Genomic DNA, 19,260 nt, shown 5'->3' on the forward strand with positions numbered 1-19,260 from the left:
TCCGCAGCTAAAGCCTCATTTTCCCCTTTTCCCTCTGCTCCTCCACCTCTCCCTTCCCATCCCCACAGCACCGTACTCGTCCGCTCAACTGTATATATTTTCGTTACCCTATTTATTTTGTTAATGAATTGTACATCGCCTCGATTCTATTTAGTTGCCATTGTTTTTACGAGATGTTCTTCCCCTTGACGCTGTTTAGTGCCATTGTTCTCGTCTGTCCGTCTCCCCCGATTAGACCGTAAGCCCGTCAAACGGCAGGGACTGTCTCTATCTGTTGCCTACTTGTTCATACCAAGCGCTTAGTACAGTGCTCTGCACATAGTAAGCGCTCAATAAATACTATTGAATGAATGAAGTGGCAGAGCTGGGATTTGAACCCATGACCTCTGACTCCCAAGCCCGGCTCTTTCCACTGAGACACGCTGCTTCTCTATGCTGTGCTTCTTCCAAGCTGCAGTAGACACTGCAGGCCCCAACATCAGATTTTGGGGACACACACACACAAATACACCCCATTTTTTAAAAAATAGAAAGACTCAACTTGGGAGAAGTGGTCCAGGAAAATTGCTGGGGCGGGGGGGGGGGGCGGTGTAGGGGTGTTATGGAAAACCATTTCACTCACCAGTTTCACAGAAAGGGGAGACTCCAGCCCCACTGGGGGGGAATTCAGATGACCCTGCAACCTCAACTTGTGGGGGGGGGGGCACCCTTCATGAACAGTTAAAGGAAGCAGTGTGGTCTAGTGGAAAGAACCCAGGTCTGGGAGTCAGAAATTCTGGGTTTGAATCCTGGTTCTGCGACTTATCTGCTGTGTGGCCTTGGGCAAATAACTTTATTTCTCTGTGCCTCAATTTCCTCAACTGTAAAATAGTTCTCCCTCAGGCTTGGACTGTAAGGCCCACCTAATTAACTTGTGTCGACACCAGAGCTGAGTACAGAGCTTGACACATAATAAACGCTTAACAAAGACCGTTTTAAATTTAAAAAAAGGCCAGGTCGGGCCCTTTGGGTCCCACAGGAGTTGCTGCTTCCCTCCGGGCCACTGGCTGCCTTCCACAGCTGCTCCGGAGGGTCCCAGTTCACGGCCGGAGGGTCCAGCTCCAGCCCCCCAGGGAGGGCCTCCGAACCCCCGGCAGGAGACAAGGGGCAGCTGCCGTCCGTCCGTCCCTCAGGCGGCAAATGATGGCATTTGTTAAGCGCTTTACTATGTTCCAGCTATTGTATTAAGTGCTGGGGTGGATACAAGCAAATCGGGTTGGACACAGTCCCTGTCCCAAGTGGGGCTCACGGTCTCAATGCCCATTTTACAGATGAGGGAACTGAGGCCCAGAGAGGTAAAAAGCAACCTGCCCAAGGTCACACAGCAGACAGGTGGCGGAGTGGGCATTAGAACCCATAGCCTTCTGGGTTCGCCAGGCTCCTTCTCCAAAGATGTGCTCTGCCCTTCCCCGGAGAGGAAATGAGAGTGGCCGGGTGGTGTTCCCGCGCCCAGCTCGCGAAGAGAACGAGGGCAGGACCGGACGGGACGGGACGGGACGGGACCGGAACCGGGTCAGCCCGCCTCCCCCTCCTCGAAGCCGCACTTGGGTCTCTCGGGGCCACCCCGAGGCTGGGACCGGAGGCGGTTTCTACCCCGGGAAAGCCCGACAGCCGGGGAGTTTTGGTGTCTCCGCCCTCCGGGGATGACTGTGCGGGCCGGCGGAGCGGGGTTTTCCTCCCCCTCGCCGGCCTGGGCTCGTGCCCGGAATGAATCGCGGGCCCCAACCCCGGGGGGGGCGGGGGGGGGGCTGCGGAGAATGAAAACCGGACCTCTGCCCCTCCAATCCATCAATCAATGGCATTTATTGAGCGCTTACTGTGTGCAGAGCACTGTACTAAGGGTACCAAATAATGGAGTTGGTAGATTCATTCCCTGCCCACAACGAGCGGTATCCTTGAGCCCTCACAGTCTGAGAAGCACTGGACTAGGCGTTCGATAAGAGTACAACGCAAGAGCCTAAGTAGACACCTTCCCTGCTCAGGAGGGATTTACAGGCTAGAGGAGGAGACAGACATTAAAATAAGCTGCGGACGGAAGTGGACATAAGTGGGTCTGGGGGAGAGGTGAGTGTCTAGGTGCCTAGAGGGAGCAGACCCAACTGCCTCGCCACGCAGAAGGAGGGCTGAAGCCAGGGAAATGCGGGCTTAGTGGGGGAAGGCCTCTTGGAAGAGATATGATTGTAGCAGGGCTTTGAAGATGGGGAGGGAGGTGGTCGGCCGGATACTATAATAACAATAATATCGGTCATCGTTAAGCGCTTACTATGTGCCAAGCACTGTTCTACGCGCTGGGGTAGATACAAGGTCATCAGGTTGTCCCACGTGGGGCTCACAGTCTTCATCCCCAGTTTAGAGAGGAGGTAACTGAAGCAAAGAGAAGTGAAGTGACTTGCCCAAGGTCCCAAAGCAGACCAGTGGCAGAGCGGCATTAGAACCCTCGTCCTCTGACTCCCAAGCCCGTGCTCTTTCCACTAAACCACGCTGAATACGAAGGGGGAGGACGCTAAAGGCCAGAGGGGAGTGGCGGGCGGCCGGGGGACGGCGACGAGGAAGACGAGATGGAGGGACAGTGAAGGTGGGTGATGGAGGAGCCCAGTGGGCTGGGTCAGTAAGAAGCGGGGCCGCCCTGCTCCCCCAACCCCCCGGCCCCCTCCCCGCGCCGCCCACGCGTGGAGGCGGGATTCCCCCCGGGGGAGCCCCAGGACCCCGCACTCCCGGCCGGCCCTGCCCGGCCCCGGCTCCCAGCCCAGCTCGGGGCTCCCCGGGACGCCCCCCACCCCTCCCAGGCCCCGGGACGGGGAGGTTTGGGGAGGTTTGGGGAGGTTTGGGGAGGTCCGGGGAGGAGGCGCCTCCGACCAGCGCGGGACCCACCTGGAGGCCACGAGAGTCCTGCACGGAGGGGCCCGGGCCCGGGCCCGGGCGCGGGCGGGGCCGGGCGGGGTCGGGCGGGGCGCGGGCTCCTCGCCCTCGGAATCCATAGTCCGGGCCAGGAGCCGGGCCGGGAACCGGGCCGCCGCCCCCGAAATGACTTGCCAGGGCCCCGGGAGCCCGCCGCCCCCCGCCCGCCCCCGCCGGCCCCCGCTCTCCCGGCCGAGGGTCCCGGCCGGTGCCGGGGGGCGGCAGGTGTCCCGCCCGAGGGTGGGGGGGCGGGGGGCGCGAGGGGCCTCGAGGGGGCGCGGGGATCGCCAAGTCCCGGAGGCCCGGCCGCGTCCGGCCGCTCGGCTCCGGGTTGGGGCAGACCCGGGGAGAGTTCAAACACAAACAGCAAGATGAACCTTCCGCAGACGAACCCTCCGCAGCGAGGAGGTTTCCTGTTTTTCTAACAAATCAGCAAGGGTTTCCAGGAAAACAAAGGGTCGCCCGTCTGAGTTCTGCGCAGAGACCCGCAGAGACCCCAAAGTCAAATCGAAACCCAGAGACAGGCATAGAGACAGAGACACGCTGAGATCCAATAACTGAAGGACAGAGACCCAGGTACAGAGGGACAGAGACCCCAAAAGACCCCAGAGACAGGCACGGAGACCCAGAGAGACGCCGGAAAGGCACGGAGACCCGGAGAGACTCCAGAGTCTGGGCCAGAAACCCAGAGACCACAGAGTCAGCAACCCAGAGACACCAGAGTCAGGCACAGAGATATAGAGAGAAAGACAGCAGAGACTCAGAGAGACAGAGTCAAGCACAGTAATAACGACTCAGACACCGCCCCGAGACAGAGACCTCCAGATTGAGGCCTCCAGCACGCCCACGGGGGAGAAGCGGCAATGTCCAAGCAGAGAGACCAAGGAGATCCCTGGACTGGAAAACGGCCTCTGGACAGCTTCTCTCCCCACTCCCCAGAGCCGCCTCCGGCTCTCATTCATTCATTCATTCATTCATTCATTCATTCATTCATTCATTCATTCATTCATTCATCCATCCATCCATCCATCCATCCATCCATCCATCCATCCATTCATCCATTCATTCGTATTTATTGAGCGCTTACTGTGTGCAGAACACCGTACTAAGAGCTTGGGAAGTACAGCTCAGCAATTGCTTTCTCCCTCCTCCCGTCCCCATCCTTGGGTCTGGTCTCCATGGGAACAGCCCGGTTCCCCGCTCCCCAACCATCCCGAACACCCTTAACAGAGGCAGTGGGTTTCGCTGCGGGGGGCGAGGGCTGAGAACCGCTCCCCCCGACCCGCGCACACACACACACATCCATTCCCTGGCCAGCCCCCGGCCCACTCGGGGGGGAAATGGGGTCGCAGAGGCCTGGAGCGTGGCGACACCAGGGGATGAGCTGTCTCCTAGCGGGGACTCTCTTCTTTTTCAGGGGACCCTGCCCCTTCCCACCCCTGGGGCGGAGCCTCTGGCGCCCGAGATGCCCAGAACAGAGAGGACCACCCGTAGCAGAGAGGACCTCCGGGTCCCCAGCCTTCTGCGGGGCCACGTCCCGGACCGGGCCTACCACACGCCCCACAGCGGGAGCCCCAGAACCGGCGGGGCCGGGGGCAGGGGTCGGGGGTCGGGGGTCGGGTCCGGCGCGCCTCCTGACAGAAACCCCCAGAGGGACGGGGCAGAGCGATGCCACCCGCCCGGAGCTCCGGCGGGAGCGACCCTGCCCGCGTCCAGGTGGCTTCGCTCCCACGGCTGGGAGCTGCGGCGACGGGACGAAGACCCCCTTAATCCTCGAGAGGGCTGGGGTTTAGAGGGGACACCCTCCCCCCCGCCCCCACGAGCCAGGTCCTGGACACTTGTCTCGGCCCCACGGAGATCTTCCGGTTCGAACCCGGGACCACACCCAAAACCTCACCTCATCCCCCGGGCCCTCCCCCCCCCGGGCCCCCCGCCACCGCTGGCCACCGCCCAACACCGGGCCCGGCGCCTCTGAGCCTCCACTACCGCCGCCGCCCCAAACTTCTGCATTTGCCCCCCGCCAACCCGCCGCCGCCCCGTTAGTACAGAGGGGAGTGCGACTCCCCGCCCCGCCCCGGCCCGACCCGGCGCTGGCTGCAGCCTCCACCCCCGACTGGGCCTCGGCTCCGCGTCCCCGCGTCCCGGTCTCCATCCCCCATCCTGGGCCGCGCGGGCGGCCGAGCCTAACGGAGAGGGCAGGGGGACAGGGGTCCTGAGGGTCAAAACCCCCGAGCAAGTCCAGCCCAGCCCAGCCCAGCCCCCGCTGCCCAGAGACCCGCCGTCCCGACCCTCGGCAGCCCGTCCTGCCCCAGGGCCGGACCCCACCCTACTCCACAGCGGCCTACCGGACGGCAGCTCCTCACCCACCACTTCTCCTACCCGTTGTAGTCAAATGCCCGGCCAACTCCTCCCCCAACCCCGGGCCCTACTGGGGTCGGGAGGGGACTGACCTCTCAGGGCCCGGTCTGGGCGCTGCAGGCCGGGGCAGGGAGCACGGTCAGGCCGGGGCAGGGAGCGCGGTGATCCCGGGCATGTATGGGACTGTGGTTGAGGAGGAGGGATGGGGGCATCCACTCTCACACCCCCACACCCACCTCTCTCCGCTCTGTCTCCATTGACAGCAAACACACCAAAAGGCCTCTTCCTGCAGGGAAGGGTGGGGGGGAAGGAGGGAGGAGAGGAATGGGCGGGACGGCCCATCCGGGGACCTACTGTTTGCAGGGCACTGCAATAGACACCTGCTGCATGCAGGGTGCTGTACTGGGAGCCTCCTCCAGGCAAAGCACTGTACCCTGTGCCTGGGACCGTACCCTAGAGGCTTTGCCCCTGAAGGTCCATCAGCCAGGCCCAGCTCCGGGGGCCGGTCGACCCCGGCGAGCTGCCGGGCAGCTGATTGCCCCACCAACCTGGTGCAGTGGGACAGGAAGGCTGTGCAAGCGCCTGTTGCAAGCGGGCACTTCCCTGGGCCCTCTCCCTACCCCCCGCCCAGCCCAGCCCCAGCTGGAGACAGAGTGTCTGCTTGTCCAGTCCACTGATGTCCGGAGGGGCAGCTCCCTAGTTTTGCGGCCCCTGGAGGCCCAGACCTTGTCTCCTCCCGTCCCCAGCGGGTCTCCTGAACCAGCTGCTCCAGATCACTGGTGGGAGGGTACTCATAGAAGTCTGAGTCTGTGGTACGGTAGCAGCAGTCACAGGCCTAGACCCCAGGCACTGAGGGGATGGGGGAAGGGAATGAACTTGGAACTGTGGGACAAGGATAGGAGGTATTACGGGACTTTCCCTTACCTCTCCAGGCGGAGTAGACAGTCCTGGAGAGGGACAATGGCAGAGGCACTGGGGGATTCTCCCTTAACTATTTTTTTTATGATTTTTGAAAGCACTTCCTGGGAGTCGGAAGGACCTAGGTTTGAATGCCGGCTCCACCACCTGCCTGCTGTGGGACCTTGGACAAGTTACTTCACTTCTCTGCACCTCAGCTCCTTCATCTGTAAAATGGGGATTAAGACTGTGCACTCCCATGTGGGACCGGGACTGTGTCACTGTATCTACCCCAAGCATTTAGTATAGTGACTGGCACATAGTAAGCACTTAACAAATACAATTATGTGTCACGCACCATACTAAGCCGTGGGGTAGATACAAGATAATCAGATTGGACACAGTCCTTATCCCTCATGGGGCTCGCAGTCTCACTCCCCATTTTCCAGAAGAGGTAACTGAGGCACAGAGAAGTAAAGTGACTTGCCCGAGGTCACACAGAAGACAAGTGGCAGAGTTGGGATTAAAGCCCAGGCCTTCCAGACCCATGCTCTAGTGGGCCACTCTACTTCTCAGAGTAGGCAGAAGGGAGACGGTACTGAGGGCCTGGAGCCGACCTCACCTCACCCCAGGGACCCCAGCCCAGTGTCCCATCCCACCCTTCCGTGGTCCCTCCTGCAGGCTGGGCCCAGAGCATCATGGGAGGGAAGGTGTCACCATGTGACCAGAGGGCTGGGAGGAGCTCCAGGAGCCTGCACTCACTTGAGGCTACCAACTCAGACTGAAACTCACAGGACAAGGCCTGGAACGGAGAAGTGACACCCAGGCCCCCACAGAGCTGGCGGGGAAAAAAACCCCAGCCCAGCCTCCCCGGCCCTGGACACGTTCAGCGGGAGTGGCTCAGCCTAAACCTGAGTCTCGGGATGCAAAAGGGCTTGGGGAATTGGTGAGGTCTGCCACTATTAGGCTCTTGATGTGAGCAGGAAGGTCAGGCAGAGAGAGACAGGGAGGGAGGAACAGGTGGATCAGGCAAAGAGAGACAATCTGACACCCATCAGGGGAGAGGTGGCTCAACTGCAACCAAGACAAGAAACTAAATCTCCAGAAGGGGATTGCCCAAAGTCACCCACTGGATGCTAAAGAAGTGCCACTGAAGCTACTTAAGACCCTGCCTTCCCCCGGCCCATCGCCCAGCTGAACCATGCACTCCTCCACTAGGTCTCTCCAAGCCACATCCTTCTCGCCTCCCCCAGGAGGGCTACCCCGATTGAGCTCAATCATGTGCAACCATGTCATTTCTTTTTGTGCTGCCGAATCATCTGCGATTTCTGTTTGTTCAAAGCCTTACTAAAACCACATCTCCTCCAAGGAGGCCTTCCCCGATCAAGCCCTCTTCTCCCCAACTCCCTCTCCTGTAAAAGTCCCCCATGCACTTGGATCTGTCCCCTTCGAGTACCTGGCGTTCACCCCACCCAGATCCCCACAGCATTTATGTACATAGTTGTACTTTATTTCCATACATGTGTAACTCCCCCTCTAGACTGTAAGCTCTTTGTGGGTAGGGAAAATGTCTACCAACTCTGTTGTAACGTACTCTCCCAAGAGCTGAGTACACAGTAAGCACTCAATAAATACTATTGATTGATTGATTTCCCTCTCTAAGCTAGAATCATTTAGCATGTTTTCGTTCATTCCCACCCCTGTTGTGAATCTCACCATCATTGGTGCCCCCTTCCAGTACGGAGGACAGCTCAGCTCAGAACTGCACTGCTCCCTGGCAGGGACCAAGCCCACCATTACTTTTTCTCAACAGCCCACATATGCCCTGCGCAGCCTCCCCAAAACACACAGGCCCGGCCGGGCTGGGCTTCCCGGCTTGCCCAATGTGTCTGACTCTCTGACTGGCAGATGTGAGAGAAAATCCATGACTTTGAACAGAGCCTCAGCCATACCCTCTGCCTAGTGTCTATTTCCGGATGACCCAAGAGCCCTTCTCTGCCTGGACTTCAGGAGTTCACACAACCAACTCCATCCGTGCTGTCATGGGCTGCATACCCAACTTGCTGACTGGTCCTCTGTGTGTCAGGCCAGAGCTGGCGCTGCATCCAGCTCACTGAGCACCTGGGCCTGGCTCTGACTGACTTGGCCCCGGAGGTTGGTGTCTTCCAGCCATGAACCCCACTCCTGCCTGTCCAGGCTGACCCATCATACACACACACACACACACACACACACACACCAGGGGCAGTAACTGGTCTGAGTTGGCTTCAGGGATCTCAGTCCCTCCCAGGGCCTGAGTGTTGGCACAAAACTGCCCCTAGACTGTAAACTCACTGTGGGAAAGGACTGTGTCTGTTTATTGTTGTATTGTACTCTCCTAAGTGCTTAATACTGTGCTCTGCACAAAGTGTTCAATAAATACGATTGAACGAATGCATTCCAACGTTGCTGTAGGACAAACCCCTCACCCCTTCACAGGCCTCCTGTCCCTGCCCATTGGCCCCTTGGCCCTTCACTGGTCTCTCACCTCCGCTCTCTGGTCCCTTGGCCTCTCCTCCCGCCCACGTGCCCCACCACCACTCTGCAGTGGGGCTCCAGGCTATCAAAGCCCCCAATGCTGCTGGTAGCAGGCATTTAAGAGCACCGAAAGTTGCCCCTTTCCTCCTTGGGGTGGGGCAGGGTGGTGTGGGGGTGTGAAAAACCTCCAAACATTTCTGCTCAACACTCTGGTCTGTAAACGCCTTGTGGGCAGGGAATATGTGTTACATTGCTATATTGTACTCCTCCAGCACTTAGTCAATACCTTCACACAGTAAAGCACTCAAACGATCGATTGAATGAATGAATGAATAAATACGATTGATTGCTTGATTACACTCCCTCCCTGTAGAGTAAATGAAAAACTAGTCCAGGCTGAGCCCCAGGAGAGACACTGGCTTCTTGGTTTCGATCTGCTGGGCAGCTCCTGACCCGAGCCATCCACAGTTCATTCGTTCAGTCATTCATTCGTATTTATTGAGCGCTTACTGTGTGCAGAGCACCGTACTAAACGCTTGGAAAGTACAATTCAGCAATAAAGACAGACGATCCCCACCCACACCGGGCTTACAGTCGGGGTATTTGTTAAATGCTTACTATGTGCAAAGCACTGTTCTAAGCTCTGGGGAGATACCAAGTGATCAGGTTGTCCCCCTTGGGGCTCACAGTCTTAATCCCCAATTTTGCAGACGAGGGAACCGAGACACAGAGAAGTTAAGTGACTTGCCCAAAGTCACACAGTTGACAAGCGGCAGAGCCGGGATTAGAACCCATGACCTCTGACTCCCAAGCCCGCGCTCTTTCGACTGAACCACGTCGCTTCTCATCTTGCTTCTCATCGTTGCTTCTCGGGGTGGGGGTGGGGCGGGGAGACAGACATCAAAACAAGTAAACAGACGTAAATATAACTGCTCCTCTTCTGGCTCCGCCCCTCACCCACCCCATCCCCTTTAATCCCTCAGTCCCCGCACATTTTCATTCATTCAGTCGTACTTATTGAGTGCTTCCTTACTGAGTGCCACCCCCACCTTGCCTCTCATTCCACCCCGTCCTCCCGAAACCCCTCTCACTCCACCCCCGACCCCGCAATCCCTCTCACTCTGTCCCACCCCCTCGCGATCCCTCTCCCTCCAGCCCCCCCCCCCCCCGCAGTTCCTCTCATCTCCTTCCCCTCTCCCCAGTCCAGGTTGCTACTGAGGCGTCCGTCTTCTGGCCGTGGCCCTGGGCCTGGCCCTGCCCGGCCCGCGGAGCGCAGCGGGGACGGGGAGGAAGCCCGGCCGGAGGAGCCCTTCGGATCAGCGCTGAACAGCTGCTGCCTCCGAAGCTCTTTCCGTCGTCGTGCCACCCAGGGCCACCCGGAAGTGAGACTGGAGGACGAGCATAGTCCTCCCGGACGAGGGGCCAGGGGCAAGGAGGGGCCCGGGGCGGTGGGGGCAGTTCCCCTCTTTCCCCGGGCCTCGGCGATCCCCCCTTGGGGATGGCGGGACACAGGGGCCGGGGGGCGTTCCGGACAGATGTCTACTCACTCCCTTGTGCCTAGAAGTGGCACCTTGCCCTGGGCACCCCACGTTCTCTGCTTCTCCCCCTCCACCCCAGCTGCTCCTGAGTGCTCCGTGTCCTGTGGGCAACTTGTCTGGCCTGACGACGGAGGCTCTGGGCACCTATGGCACACAAGGCAATGCCAAAGACAATATCAGACTCCCCCTTTTCTATGGCTTCTGTCTGGACACTTCTAAATGTCCAAGCTACTCGATACCAAATTCTGGGTGCACAGAGGTGGTTCTGGCCCTGGCTCAGGACCATTTAAGAGACTCAGCTCCTCGGCTCAAACTTCAGGTGGTTCAGAAGAGCCCCCACACTCACGGTCTGCTCAGTCACAGTTGAGGGAAAAGTGGGAGGAGAAGTCCTCGGGCCTGTGCTCACCGGGGACCGGCGAGGGCTCTCCTGTCCTTCAGTGGCCTGAGGAGGCAAGGACTCAGTCTCTCCCTCACGCACCCCACTCCAACCCTCAGAGCAGTTGCTGAAACCTCCGGTGGGGGCAGCTCTTCTGAACCCCATGAACCCTTTCTAGACTGTAAACTCATTGTGGGCAGGGAAAGTCCGTTACACTGTAACTCTCCCAAGCACTTAGTAGTTTGCTCTGCACAAAGAGAGTGCCCAATAAATCTGATTGACTGACTGATTCCCTTTGCACAATCAAGTGTGGAAGGCTGGTCCTAGGGGGCTGCCCGGGTCAAACCCTCCAGCCGATCTGGTCAGAGGGCCGCTTGCTATCCCAAACTGCACCTGGGGCCTCCAAATTTGGGTTCAGAGGGAGAGGACTGGACACCGCTTTACAGCAGGCACTGCCGCCCATGAGTCAGGCAGGGCAGCTGTCCCATGAGTCTCTGAGCAGCGGCACAAACAGAACCCCAGCAGGCAGGAGTGGCAGGGCACTATGCACACACACACACACACACACACACACACACATACTGGGCCAAGGAAAAGGGGGAAGCCACAGTGACAGCTGCGGTCCGCCCTAAAGTTGGGTCACCTCTAATCTGTCCTAATCTACGAGCTGGGGACCGTAGGCACAAACCCCGGCCAGGGCCTGGTTTCCTTCCCTCCCCACTCCAATCCAACCCAGTCCAGCACTACCAAAGGGGTTAATATCTACCCCCTCACCTCACCACTGAGTCCCAAGCCCATCACTCCCAGCAAGGCCAGAAAATTCTCAAGCCAGGTCAGGGTGCACGGTAGAGATGGGGGTGGGAATGTCTGGAGATGTGGGGCGCCGGGGGCACCGGGAGCTGGGGGCCACGGCCTCTCCCCGCTCCCCACCACAGCGGGGGAGTTTCTGGCTACAGCGAGGGCCGTGGTCACACCCTGGTTAAGGTTCGAGAAACAAGCGTAACCTCGCTTCTTGTCCCCGCCCTGAACCCTAACCTTGTTTTCCCCCAGAGCACCTCAAGCATCTGGGGTCTGGCCGCCCCTTCCCCCACCGGCTGCTCCTCTTCCTCTCCCACATTTAATCAGTCTCAGTTCTGCTTTTTTCAGCCCCAAAATCACCAGAGTTAGAGCTGGGTGGCGCAGGGGCCAGAGGCTGGGAGTCGGGGGGCTGGGTCGGGGCCGAGCCAGGAGCCCTAAACCAGCATGGAGGCTATCCAGCCGCCCCCCACTTGGCTTCCATGGAGAGAGGTGAAGTTCAGCACTCAAGACACTCGCTCCCTCGGGACCCTAGCCCCCAGGCCGGTCCCCAGCCCCAGCGCGGGCTGCAGGGAGCCGCGTGGAAGTCACGCGGGGATGCGGGGTGGGAGTCGCAGAAGTCGTCAGTGATGCTCCCCTCCCCTCCCCACCCCCGCTTCCGGGACTCTGGGCGAGGCCCTGGGCTTTACATCCCCTCTGCCTACTCGCCACCCTCCCCGCCCCCTCCCCACTCACTCCCCGCCCCTCCAACTAATAATAATAATAATAATGGTGGTGGTATTTGTTAGGCGCTTCCTATGTGCCAAGCACTGTTCTAAGCGCTGGGGAGAGACCAGGGGATCAGGTTGTCCCACGTGGGGCTCACGGTTTGCATCCCCATTTTACAGAGGAGGTCACTGAGGCAGAGAGAAGTGAAGTGACTCGCCCAAAGTCACACAGCTGGCAAGCGGCGGAGCCGGGATTAGAACCCACGACCTCTGACTCCCAAGCCCGCGCTCTTTCTACTGAGCCGACTACTGCCATCTGGGCTTCTCACGCTCCCTCGAAGCCGAGGGGTCAGAGCCCTCTCGCCGCCCCTACTTTCGAAAGACTTCAAAGGTCTGGGGTCCCGGGCCGTTTCCACGGGACAGCGGACAGGCCGCCGCGGCAGCTGCGTCGGACCGAGGGGGCAGCGCCGGCCCCCGGCCCCCGGCCCCCGGCCCCGCAACCCGCTCCGGACCCCTCGGGGGCCAAGACCCCGCCTCGGCCAGCCGCGGGGAGGTGGACGGGCTCCGGGGCCGCCGGGGGGGTGCGGAGGCTGGACAGATCGGAAGCATCGGTACCTCCGCCCCGCTCCCGCCCCGCCTCTCCCGGTTACGAACCTGCAGCTCCCGCCGGCTCCTGGTCCATCCCCGGAGCCGCGCTCCCTTGGGGGGCGCTTGGGCCCGCGGCGCCGCGCTCCGATCGGGCGGCGACCCCCCTCCCTGCTCGTACCCACCGGGACCCGCCGCCCGCCCTCCGCCCTCCGCCCGCCTTTGGGCTGCCGCAGGGCGGGATTGATGGGCGGCGAAGCGGGGGGCGGGGCCCGGGGCTCGAAGCTCGGGGCTCGGGGCTCGGGGCTCGGGGCTCGGCCGGGGCGGGGCGGGGCGGGCGAGGTTCCGCCTCCCTGCAGAGCGCAGCAGCAGCGCCCTCTTTTGCCCCACACTCTCCGGGGTTGACTCCTAGCCCAGGCCCCGCCCCCCGGGCCCCGGACCCCGCCCTCCCGGTCCCAGACCCCGCCCGCTTTGCTTTAGGCCCCGCCCACCGGGCCATAGGACCCCCCCCCTCCCGCCCCCTTCGTCCTAGGTCCCTCCCGCCGTAGGCACCTCCCACCTTGCCCTCGGTCCCTCCCACTTTGCCCTCCGCCCCGCCCACCTGGCCCCCGAGCCTAAGCAGCGTGGCTCAGTGGAACGAGCCCGGGCTTGGGAGGCAGAGGTCCCGGGTTCGAATCCCCGCTCTGCCACTTGTCAGCTGTGTGACCGTGGGCAAGTCACTTCACTTCTCTGGGCCTCAGTTCCCTCATCTGGAAAATGGGGATTAAGACCGTGAGCCTCACGTGGGACCACCTGATGACCCTGTACCACCCCCGGCGCTTAGAACAGTGTTCTGCACATAGTAAGCGCTTAACAAATACCAACGTTATTATTATTATTATCTCGGACCGCGCTCCCGGCCGCGCCCTCGGCCCCACCCAGTGCGCCTTCACCGGAGCCTTGGGCCTCGCCCACCGCGCCCTCCGCCCCGCCCCGCCCCGCCCTCGGCCTCGGCCCCGGCCTCGCCCTCGCCCTCTAGGGTGGGAGGCGATGGGGGCTGGCCTGGGGCTGCGGGAGTTGGCTCGGCGGTTGCGGCGCTGCCGGGCGCTGGGCGGTTTCCGTGGCAGGCTCCATTCCCCCGCGCCGGGAGACGGGGCAGCGGGGACTCGGGGAGCCCTAATCCGCGGGCGGAGCCGAGCCCTCCGGGGATTGGGGCGGCTCGCCCGGGGAGCCACCGATCCCGCAGGTCAACTTCCTCAAACAGAAGCAGAAGCAGAAGCAGAAAGCAGTCGGCGCCGACAGGGAGGATCGGAAAGTGGTCCTCTGCGGGGAAGAGGGATGCGGAGGAGGCCGGGGTGGGCGGGCCGGTGGGCGGGGCGGACCCGGACGGCGGGTGTCGACGATCTGAGGATCGGTAGGGTTTAGACCGGGGCGCGGCTGCCCCGCCGTGGCCGCAGCCGGTCCCGTCCCCGAGCTCCGGTTGGGGCCCCGCGCCCCGCTCCCCTGCCCCGGGGCCGGCATCGGAGTCGAGCCAGGGGGGCCGCCGGGGCTTCAGCGCCTGGGAGAACCTGATGAACGGTTCCATGCGGCTTCGGCTCCTCGTCCGGGCGAGTTCCCTCGCCCAGGCTCGTTGTGAGCAGGGAATGTGTTTATTGCCGAATCGTACTCTCCCAGACGCTTAGCTCGGTGCTCTGCCCCCAGTAAGCGCTCAGTACGACTGAGTGAAGGTGGGGCGGGCTGCCCCCAGCCCAGGATGGGACCCAGAACCCAGGCTCTAGACTGTAAGCTCGTGGAGGGCAGGGGATGTGTCTGTTTATTGCTGTATTGCCCTTTCCCAAGCGCTCAGTGCAGTGCTCTGCACACGGTAAGCGCTCAATAAATACAATTGACTGATTCGGTCAGTCCAGAGCGCGCTGGGGAGGCCGGGTGCGGGCGGCCGAGGCCGGCACCCAGGGAGAAGCAGGGGAAGGGTCCTTGGACTGGTGGATGGGAGAGAGCAGGCACTCAGAGGGTCGCCATCACAGGTGACAACGTCACCACCCTCCTTCCCGTCTCTCAAGGCTGCCACCTCGGCATAATCCTTGGCTTCTCCCTCTCTTTCAACTCCCACATTCGGTCTGGAGCTAAGTACTGTCGGTTCTTCCTTTGCAGTGTTTCGAGAATCTGTTTCTTTCACTCCATTTCAACCGGCCACCACGCTGCCTAGACACTTGTCATTTCATGGCTTAACTACTCCATCAGCCTTCTCACTGATCAATCAAGCAAAATAATTCAGTTCCTACTGCGTGCAGAGCATTGTTTTAAGCGCTCGTAAGAGGACATAACAGTTAGTAGACTGATCCCTGCCCTCAAGGAGCATACCATCTTCCAGGGGACACATTCACTAAAATAAATACAGTACAGTGCTCTGCACACAATGAGCGCTCAGTAAATATGATTGAATGAATAGAGGATAGCAGTATGCGTGTAAGTGCTGTCAAGTACTTAGTACAGTGCTCTGCAAACAGTAAGCACTCAATAAATACGATCGAATGAATGAAAAAAGAGTGTGTGGGGGGGGGAAGGTATTTAAGTGCTCAGGGAGCAAGAAAGTCCATGTGAGACATGGACTATGTCCAAGATAATTAGCTTGTACCTACCCGGCACTTAGTACAGTGCCTCGCACAAATACCATAAAAAAGGGAGGGCTGAAGTGACAGTTGAGGGATATTCAGTGAGGAGATGAACAATTAATCGGGGTAAGACTCCTAAGAGATCTATGATTTCGGAAAGGCTTTGAAGATGGGGAGATCAGTGGCCTTTGGGATGTGATGGGGTTGTGCATTCCAGGTGAGACAGAAGACAACTGATGCCTAGATCATTTTCCCCAAAATAGCATTCTGCCCATCACCCTGCTCCACAAGAACCTTCCAATGGTTGCCCATTCTTCTATGCATCAAACAGAAACTCTTGGCTTTTGGTCTTAACAAATACCATAATTATTATTAGAGTACTCAGGCAGGGCTCTCCCTCCTACTTATCCACCCAGGATCACAAACAACGAAGTCCTGCTGGACTGCAGTCAGTCTCCTAGCACTGAAGCTTTGCTCACTTCAAGACAACTATGATGGGTGGGGCACATGGAGAGAATGAATGATAGCATCAGATCCAAACAGCTGCTGTACGGAGAGCTGAAAACTGGAAGTGGAAAGCAAGGAGGGCAGGGGAAGCATTTTAAGGATGCAGTAAAGGGAATATCGCATCCCCGCTGAAACTAGTAGTCACTTGCATGGAAATACTGCTGTCAAGTAAAGGACAACTCTTTTCAAGAAACATTTTCATAAGAAATGAGAAACAAACTGCAAGCATCAGACCCGACACCACAATGTAGTACAGCAGCCTCTCTGTCTGCTCCATGAGGTCAAAGCTGTGGAATTTGCAATGACCTTTTCAGACACACATCCACTCAGAAGAATTTCACCTCCACCAATCAATCAATGATATTTATTGAGTGCTCATTTTGAGCGGAGCATTGTACTAAGCACTTGGAAGAATACAATTATTAGACATGATCCTTGCCCTCGAGGGCTTACATTTCTTGAGGTGGGGGGGGGGCGGCATTAAAACAAGTCACAGGTAGGAGAAGCACCTCCCTCGGAGTGAATAACTGAGCACTAAGAGGGAGAAGAGGGGACAGGAGGGAATGAAAACAGGGTGAGGAGAATAAAAGCTTAGTCCCTGTCTCGCATGGGGCTTACAGTCTAGTAAGAGGGAGAACGGGTATTTTATCTCCATTTTACAGTTGGGGAAACTGAGGCAAAGAGCACTTATGTGACTGGCCCAAAGCCACACAGCAAGAAATTGGCAGATTTAGGATTAGAATCCAGATTCCTAGGCCCCTGCTTTTTCCATTAGGCCACGGTATTTCTCACACTTGCGACACAGTAAGCTCATAACAAATTATTATTACTCCTGAGCTCCGCTCAGCGGGAAAGGGCCCGGGCTATGAGAGTTAGGTGAGGGCTCTGGCCAAGGGGGCCCAGCTGGAGGGGGACCATTCCACCCCCTCGCCCTCCGGCCCGGCCCGGCCCGGCCCGGCCCAGCGCAGCTCCGGCTCAAACCGCTTTCCTAGAGAGAGTGAAAAGAGGATGTAGGAAAACGCGGGTCCATCAGGGGGCAGCAGAGGCCAGAATAGAGCGCTGCCCGGCCGGGGAGGCCGAGAGGGGAGGCCGAGAGGGGAGGCCGAGAGGGGAGGCCGGGAGCGGAGGCCGGGAGCGGAGGCCGGGAGCGGAGGCCGGGAGCGGAGGCCGAGCGGGGACGCCAAGCGGGGAGGCCGGTGAGAGGAACCTAAGGTTCAACCAGCCCCAGATGCCAGGGCCGGGGCCAGGCTAGCTGAAGGACAGGGACCTCAGAGGCCACCTGCACCAGCTCCCTGACTCCGGGAAGGATGGGAGAATATAGGGGTAGAGTTCTGGAGGTCCAGAATCTCAGAGCTGTCAGCCCTTGCCACTCTGCCGGTGACCCAGACAGATGCCTACCCCGAGCCCTCCGGAGACTGCATTGTCTAGGAAGAAACCTCAGGTCCTGGGTCCCTGGCACATCCTGCCCCCAGCAGGCCCTTCCCCAGGCCCAATCCCCTACTTCCTGCCAGGGCATGTGTAGTCCAAGAACTGGGCAGTCCAAGACCTGGGCTGGTGCGGCTGGGCAACCTGGCCTTCTGCCCACCTGGGGTGAATCCTGTCAGTCAGTCAATCGTATTTATGGAGCGCTTTCTATGTGCAGAGCATTGCACTAAGTGCTGGGGAGAATACGCTATAACACACACATTCCCTGCCCTCGACGAGCTAAGTCTAGAGGGGGAGACAGACATACAAATAAATAAAATTACAGCTATGCTATGGGGCTGGAAGGGAGGATGAATAAAGGGAGCAGGACAAGGCGATGCAGAAGGGAGTGGGAGAAGAGGAAAGGAGGACTTAGTCAGGGAAGGGCTCTTGGAGGAGATGTGTCTTCAGTAAGGCTTTGAAGGGGGTGGAGGGTCACTGTCAGATATGAAGATGGAAGGCGTTCCAAGCCAGCAGCAGGACCAGGGTAAGAGGTCAACAGAGAGATAGATGAGATTGAGGTATGGTGAAAAGATTGGCATTAGAGGAGCGAAGTGGGTGGGCTAGATTGTGGCAGCATTCAGACTTCAGGGATCTTCTCCCAGCACCCCCACCCAACCCCACCCCGGGAGCGTGGCGGGGGGCCCGGGCTGGAGTCTCCCACCTCCTACAGGAAGCATCCCCTGATAAGCTCCCAACACCTGTGATGATTCAATCGGTTAATCAATCAATCGATCAATCGTAGTGACTGAGCACTTACTATGTGCAGAGCACTGTTAGGCACTCGGTTACCTACAAATACAATGGAATCAGTGGACAAGTTCCTTGCCCGTAATGAGCTTGCAGTGTAGCAGAGGAGGCAGACATTAATATAAATGAAAAAGTAACTTATAATATATAATTTAAAGCTATGTACATAAGTGCTGTGGCCTTGGGGGTGGGGTGATTATCAGATGTCCAAAGGTCACTGATCCAAGTGCAACAGCTTCAATGCAACAGTCGCATATAGCATCAGTCAAGCGATCATTGGTAATTATTGAACACTTACTGTGTGAAAAGCACTATACTAAGCATATTTACATACCCATACTCTGCAATTTACATATACCTGTAGATTCAGTTGTCCAAATAAAGATTTATTCTGATTCCATTTATAAAGATTTTTATGTTAGAGTGCAAGCCTTTTGCAGGTCGGAAGTACGTCCTTTGCTTCTGTTGTACTTTCCGGGGCATTGGAATTGGGAATTGCCCTCAGCCCAGCAAATACCATTCCTGGTCCTCACGCTGTGCAGAACAGGGAAAGCCTAATGGCCATTTGGGAGGCCAGACTGAGAGGCTGGACTGGGTTGTGGTGGGGCTGGGAGGCTGGACTGGGAGGCTGGACTGGGAGGCCAAATGAGGTGTGGTGGAGCTGGGACTGGGGCCAGACTGGGGCATGGACAGGCCCCTGCAGCCAAGCAGCCGGAGGCAACATGCTTAGTCGTAGCTCCACCTGTGACTTCCACCTTTGACTTCCGCCTGTTATCAGCTCCTCTCATCCGCCGCCGACAGCACCCCGCCGCCGACAGCACCCACCCCACTCCAGGCTAGGGTCCAGGACACGCATCTCTTCCTGGAAGGCAGTCAGGGAGGCCAGGGAGGGAGTCACCATTCCCCCTGCCTGGTCCTGGACCTGACACCCCACGGCTCTGGGGTCTTGAGCGGGGTAGGGGTTGGCGGGGAGTGGGGGGTGCTGGAAAGGAAGTGCAAGGCAGGGAAGAGGCAGGTAGAACTGCTGTGTACGAGTCTGTCCGGCACAGGTCACCAGGAAGAAAAAGAAAAAGGCCACCAGCTTGCAGGTAACCTGCCTATGTTCCTGTGCCTCTGTCTCCACTCCCAAATGCCAGGACCAGTGGCCCTGGCAGCTGGGTATGCTGGCTCCACACAGTCTTCCTGCAGTGGGTCCTGTGCTTCTCAGGCTGCAGCCCCTCGTGACGGGTCAAGCGACT

At 59.0% G+C, this 19,260-nt stretch overlaps 1 protein-coding gene across 5 annotated transcripts in view; it reads right to left on the reverse strand.

Annotated features, from left to right (window-relative positions):
• The window catches only part of PIK3R5 (phosphoinositide-3-kinase regulatory subunit 5), a 37,934-nt gene extending 25,046 nt beyond the window's left edge, over positions 1–12,888 (reverse strand). For 2 of the 5 annotated variants that reach the window (XM_029057004.2, XM_029057001.2), the window contains exon 1: positions 12,780–12,887. The gene's annotated coding sequence lies outside the window, so the exon portion shown is untranslated. Of the gene's footprint in view, positions 1–12,779 lie in introns of all 5 variants that reach the window. The other 3 variants (XM_029057006.2, XM_029057008.2, XM_039911014.1) reach the window with 3 other exon arrangements.
• Positions 12,889–19,260: the final 6,372 nt, after the last annotated feature.

The sequence above is a fragment of the Ornithorhynchus anatinus genome, unplaced genomic scaffold, assembly GCF_004115215.2.
Source record: "Ornithorhynchus anatinus isolate Pmale09 unplaced genomic scaffold, mOrnAna1.pri.v4 scaffold_264_arrow_ctg1, whole genome shotgun sequence".
NCBI classification, from domain to species: Eukaryota; Metazoa; Chordata; class Mammalia; order Monotremata; family Ornithorhynchidae; genus Ornithorhynchus; species Ornithorhynchus anatinus.